The sequence below is a fragment of the Phoxinus phoxinus genome, assembly GCF_949152265.1.
Source record: "Phoxinus phoxinus genome assembly, chromosome: 17".
NCBI classification, from domain to species: Eukaryota; Metazoa; Chordata; class Actinopteri; order Cypriniformes; family Leuciscidae; genus Phoxinus; species Phoxinus phoxinus.
Window position 1 is genome coordinate 33,100,437 of NC_136892.1, and position 6,636 is coordinate 33,107,072.

General features: G+C 34.2%; 1 long non-coding RNA gene across 1 annotated transcript; it reads left to right on the top strand.

Annotated features, from left to right (window-relative positions):
• Nucleotides 1-2,273: 2,273 nt before the first annotated feature.
• LOC306984958 lies at nucleotides 2,274-3,596 on the top strand. The gene is made up of 4 exons (XR_013794699.1): nucleotides 2,274-2,379; nucleotides 2,537-2,720; nucleotides 2,853-2,896; nucleotides 2,996-3,596. It is a non-coding gene; the product is annotated as an uncharacterized lncRNA (long non-coding RNA).
• The last annotated feature ends 3,040 nt before the right edge of the window (nucleotides 3,597-6,636 follow it).

A 6,636-nucleotide genomic window follows, 5' to 3' on the forward strand; every position in this document is an offset into this window, starting at 1 on the left:
CATAATCAATAAATCACACATGTGCAATCATACAAGCAGTGCATAGACAGATGTCCTGTGCGGGACACGCATGTTAGTGTGAGAAAGACTTCACCAGACACTGTGTTTTACACATTGTGGTTTATGGAGTTGATAGGAAAATTATGTTGTTATTTTTTTATCAGTCATATAGAAAGTGTTATTAGATATATGGCTTGTCCACTTGGTATTGTAATCTTTCTGTAAAATCTTAATCAAATACTGTATATTGTTTGAACTATGAAAATATTTTGAGTAATTTTATCATGTTCTGTCGAAATGCTGAATATTGAGTTCATTACCAATTTCCCTATCAGTGACAATAAAGTATATTTACATTTCAAAATGGTTCATCTCACTGTTTTCCATATACAGTCTTGACTACAAATGTATTGAACATTTTCAATTATTGTGGGGAAAAACGTCAACCCCACAATGTTGTCACACTCCTGTTCATTGACATTGATTGATGCAATGATATCTTAAAAAACATCTTTCTCAACATCTTTATTTAATATGTATTACAGGCTATTTCAGTGAAGTTTAAACAGAAAAACAACTACGAAACAATATTTATGTATTTGTGTTTATAGTAGGGCTGTCAAAAGATGAATCGCGATTAATCGCATCCAAAATAAAAGTTTGTGTTTGCATAATATATGTTTGTGTACTGTGTATAATTATTATGTATAAATACACACACATTCATGTATATATTTAATAAATATTTGCATTTATATACTGTATATACATTTATATAATTTATATTATATATAAATATTTTATATATAAATATCAAAAAAAATTCTTAAATATATACATGATTGTGTGTGTTTTATATATATATAAATAATTATACATAGTACACACACATATATTATGTAAACACAAACTTTTACTTTGGATGCGATTAATCACGATTAATCTTTTGACAGCCCTAGTTTATAGTTATGATATGTGTATGAGATGATGTATTTATTTTTGTTTTTTACTGTGCGGTGTATTGTTTTACATGTGGTGTGTTATGATTTATGTGATTTTATTTACAGTATGCAAATATTTTGAGCCAAACATATTTACATCTGGGGTGATAAAGTACACCTGAACCTTAAAAATATAAAACAATAAACATTTGTTCTCTTTGTTTTTAAAGGGATATTTGACCCGTAAATGACCATCATACTTGCCCTCATGTTGTTTAAAACCTGTATGATTGTGGTGGAGTATAAAATATGTTTTGAATATTGTTTTTGTGTGTACGGCAGAAACTATGATGACAGAATGTTTATTTTTTAGAAGGAATATCCCTTTAGAAGCAGACTATGTGTGGCAGAGCATTGTGTAACACATGCTACTAACTAAAGATGTCTGAAATGAATCCTCAAAGCCATTAACTTTGTAAAGATTGTGAGGTTTTGGCTTTGTTCAGTGACTCAACCCTCAGTTGTTTTGGATCTGTCTGTGTTTGCTCTCTTTATCACATGAGTCAGATATATTTAGACCGGGATAGCCTATCAATCAAGTGCATACTGAAATCTTTCTCACTTCTTCAGCAGATGCTGGATGGTGTTTCATATGAAGCTAAAGAATATGTACCATGAAACCATATTATGCATTAATCAAGACTAAAAATGAATAATATATTTTATCTAACGAAATATGTAAAAAATATGTAGGCTAATTCAGTAAAATAAGGTCTCGTTTGTTAACACTAATGCATTAGCTGACATGAACTAACAATAAGCAATGCATATTTTTATATTCATATATTTATTCATCTTTGTTATAGTTAGTAAAAAAACGATTGTTGATTGTTTGTGCGATGTGCGAAATAAAATAAAAACGTTTGATTAAAAAAAATATATGAGTAATGTTTAAATGAGCATTAGGCTACTAATGTTAATAAATGATGTAGAAGTACTAAACTTCACTGTTAGTTCATGTTAACTGACGTAATTAACAAATGAGACCTTATTGGAAAGTGTAGATGATGTAAAAACTTTAAAACCATAAAACACTCAGCTTAATACTTATAGGCTATATTACGTATACATACTTTAATGTTGAGTTACAAGTAAAATTATACAGTAAGACAAGAATGCATTACACAAAGATCAGTTTGTCATGTCATGTTCGTCAGCATATCCAACACGATCTCATGAAAGTGTGTATCTATAACACATATTTAATGTCTCGTGCCATTTATACGCCCAAAATGTGCTGTGCGTGCATATGCTGTAATCCTCTTTGTTTTTAGGATTAGGGGTGTGGACCTACACTATATATTTAAACGTTCTCAATTTCATCCTCCGCACAGATCTCAGAGCTGTAGTGGATATTTCCCTCTCTTCAACCCATCAGGTGAATAATAAAACTCTTATCTTTAACCAAATCTGAACAGTAATGTTGTATCATGTATAATAGTGAAACTGAAAGGTAAATCTGTACTGCACAATCAACATTAACAAATGTCAAACATCACTTAACTATAAACTGCATTTCTTTTTCTTTTCAACAGATATATGCAAAAAACAGAATTTAAGATATATAAATGCATGGCAGGAATATATGGACCATCATCACATACTACAAGAAAAGGACAAAACAAGAAAGAAACTGAAAAATGTCAATCAAAAAGGACAAAAATGAACCAAAAATTAAAATAGTTAGACGGAACAGCATTAATAGCGGCAAACCAAACTGTGAGTATTTATGATATTACAGATATGATGCATGAAAGTGTTCGATCTCATCATCAACACAGTTTCATCCTGATGCTGGAATATGCATTTCATCCATATACCAATAATCAGATGTTTGTGTTTAATGTCTAGTTGCTCATGATGCAGACAGTTTCATTCTGATGTCTCAGACTGAGGTGAGACTCTCACTAACCACAGACTAAACTGTGTAACTGATGCAGAAGTCTGACATGTACTGTGTGTTTATAGTTCTGAGAGTGTTTTCTCTTTTTTAGAAAGCAGCCGTTCCTTTCATCAAACCAGCAACATACATTTCATCTGTCAGTCAATACTTATGCAGTGTACACTGTTTATTTTTTAGCATTATTATATGTAGACATTTATAATATTTCATCTCGTCTTCCTTTCATTTCTTTATTACTCTGTACAATTTAGCAATTTTATATTTAAGCCCTTCTGATAGGATGAATTATTGCTTTATCTGATCTAATAATCAGCTAACTGTAAAAATGTAAAATAAAATGTTTAAAAATGACTTTTGCATTTAGTATGATTCTTTCTGAATATGATAGTTTTAAAATATGATAGTTGAATATGATAGTTTTAATCATTCTTAGTTTATGTTGTTGTTAGTCTGTTGTTGTTATAATTTTACTGTTGAACTGTTACCGTGTTATTGTATAGGCTATAGTCGTTTAAGACACAGACAGTAATTATTTCTGTACAGTAAAGATGTTGTGAAATTATTACAGCTTTACATTGTAATATAAATATTAACTTTATTAAATAGTAACATTTGGAATGAAATTTACTTAATAAATCAACAAACCTGCTCCTTGTTAAAATAGCTAAATAAATAAAAAACGTATTTACATAAACTGCTGTTTGTGTTTATTTTCATAATGGCCAGATATGAGTAAGTGTAAAACATATCTCTTGATTGATCATGTTCTGTAACGCTTTAGTCCAGATGATGATAAGAAAAGATTCCAAAGGTTACAAAACAAAGGTATTTATTTATTACATAAAATGTCAACTCAAGTAATCCACAGATGATGAACAGATAATGTGGCAGCGTATAGCACATGACAATACCAGACAATGAACTGAAAACAACGAGGAACTTAAATGTACAAGGATAACAAAGTAAATGGGAAATAGGATATGCTAATTGAATGTCCATAGAAACTAATAACTGGCAGGAAAAACTGAACAAAGCAACACAGGAAACTGCTCACTGGAGAAAAACAAACTAAAAGTCCATGAAAACGAAACAGAATGTGACATGTTCATTCATGAACAATTGTTATGGTTGATGAAAGGTCTTCAAGATCTGATATAAACCTCTTATAGAAAATGCTTGCAACACAGCTGCTATCTGGAAAGCCTTTTCTTCTATGCTCAGTAATTATGAATTTCCTAGCTTGTGTTCGCTAGCCATCTGCTCTCTTGTGTTTGTTTTGTTTAGTGTGAGCTCCTATTGATGGCAATTTCAAAACACTGCTTCATGAAGCTTTGAAGCCTTTACAAATCTTTTGTTCTGAATCAATGGTTCAGAGCATCAAACTCCCACAGTCACGTGACTTCAGTAAACGAGGCTCCATTACGTCATTACTGTTTCAACACACTTCGACCAGAGCCATAGAGAGAAAGAGTTGCGACACTCCCATTATAGACCTCCATTGTATAAAATGGCGGCGCTTTTAACCGCCTACTTCCGGGATTAGGAGATCGGATTAGTTCCAAACACTGTCATTTGGGCGTTGAACCCCATTCACTTACATTGCAGCACGTCGAGTTGTTCCAGAAGTTGCTGAAATATCGACCTCTTTTAAATTGTCAACATTCTATATTGTTTTAGAGGCCCTGGTCTCTACTGGTCTTCATTTGTACATGCACAGCGTAATTATTTATATTTAATCTTGGTTATTTCAACCAATTTTCTAGCATTGCCAGCGTGACTTCGCCAGCTGTGAAGGTAGCATCTGATTAGTTCTGTAATGAATCGCTACCACCTTTATAGCAACTTTTATTTAATTGAATTTTTGGGATATACTAACTTTTCATTTGTTGTCTTGAGTGAAGCGGCGTGTGAGAACAAAGCTGGACCTCTAGGATTGTTATGGTCATCACCAGTCCTGTGTGTTTCATGGATCACCTGCCCCTGGTTTTTGGTTTTCTTTTTCACACACACTCACAAAAGCACACATTTTTGTTGTCTGTCATTGTTTAATAAAAAAATATATTTTATTTGAAAACCTTCATTTGTATCAGCCTTGCTTAATTGATGTTTCAATAGCTGTAACAGAAGTTACAAGTGTTTTGTTAGTTAATTGCTTAAGTTACTTGGATTGAGTTACGGCTAACCTTACTAACCTTACACTAACCCAGAGCCACTGAGAAAAATCTTCACTCTGCACTTACATATAGACCCAAACATAAAAGCGTAAATTCGTTTTTAATCTGTTATAGTTTTGATATGTGTATGGCTTCATCTTAAAATTATATTCTTAGTCTTAACATGATCATGTTTCACGGTGTGGTCCTGGGGGTGGCCACTTTCATCAGAAGAAGTGAGCTAGCTTCTAGCGAATACTGAACGGACCGCCACGGCAGACCTCTGCGTGATCACGAAGGTTCATTTCGAACACTTTTCATCACAAATGCACAAATTTTGCTCTCCTTTCTGTGGTCTTTTTTGCAGGTCTAAATCTTTTGCTTGCGAGTTGAAAAGTTTTGCATGCAAATTGAAAAGTTTTGCTTGCGAATAAAGCTGTGTCTCAGTGGGCGGTCTCTACCAACCAGGGGTGTGTTTCCCGAAAGCATCGTTAGCCAACTATGGTCGCAAGTTCCGTCGTTATCAGCAGTTCAACGATTTGGTGTTTCCCGAAACCATCGTTCCAACGAACGTTCGCAAACAGCATCGCAAACTTGTGTGGTTGTGTGGTCTCTCGAGCTGTGGTTAGAAGCATAGTTTCTAGTTTACATGAGATATAGACTGAATAAATCCTTATCTTTAGCAAAATAAGCAAGCTGACATTCAATACAACCCGTGTTATTTATTTAGAATATACAAATGTAATTTACGTCTTTTAGTTTGTCAAGAGATTTAAAACACCGTTTTTGAAGACTGCGCATGTGTGAACGTGCTCTACTGTGTAGAACGAGCCAAATATTGAGTCTGGTAATAAAGCAAAATAACTGAGAAAAATTTGAAATGGTCTTCAGATGCCATGTCTGTAACTTATATGACAAAATCTAGCGTTAATTCGATCTCAAAAAGATGAATTAAAATAAGTTATTAGTCCACCACGCGCGAGACTTCATAAACCAATGTGGTTGAACGATACTTTGCGACATACGGTTTCGGGAAACACTCGTGACGAGCTAGTTGATTTCTCCAACGATGCATCGTACTATGGTAGTTAAGCAGCGAGCTATATAGTTGTACGGGAAACGCACCCCAGGATGGAAGGCCCTTTTCTATTGGTCACCCTGGATCCAAGTGACAGGTTGACCACGCCCACTACGTTTTCCCGCTGCTGCCGCGCAGTGTCTGCAGTGTCTAAGAGAAGAGCGAGCGAGCCAACTTGTAACATGGCGAGCAACAGGTCCTTTACTGGGTAACTGATTTAATATCACTGTGACGAGCAGGACGAGACCGGTGGTGTGATTACTGACGAGCGACACTTGCGCGACGTCATGTGTCTCTCACGGAGGAGCGGAAGCATAAGGGGAGGAGCGACGACAGTAAAGATGGAGAGGACAGGCCTGATTTTACATTGTGTTTTGTTTTATATTAGCTCTGTGTGACAACAGTCGTCTGTGAGGGACTGCTGCCTTTACTTTACTTTCGTTTTGTATTTGTTTATTTATAAATGAAAGTGAATGAGATTAACATTTGTATGTGCTTTAA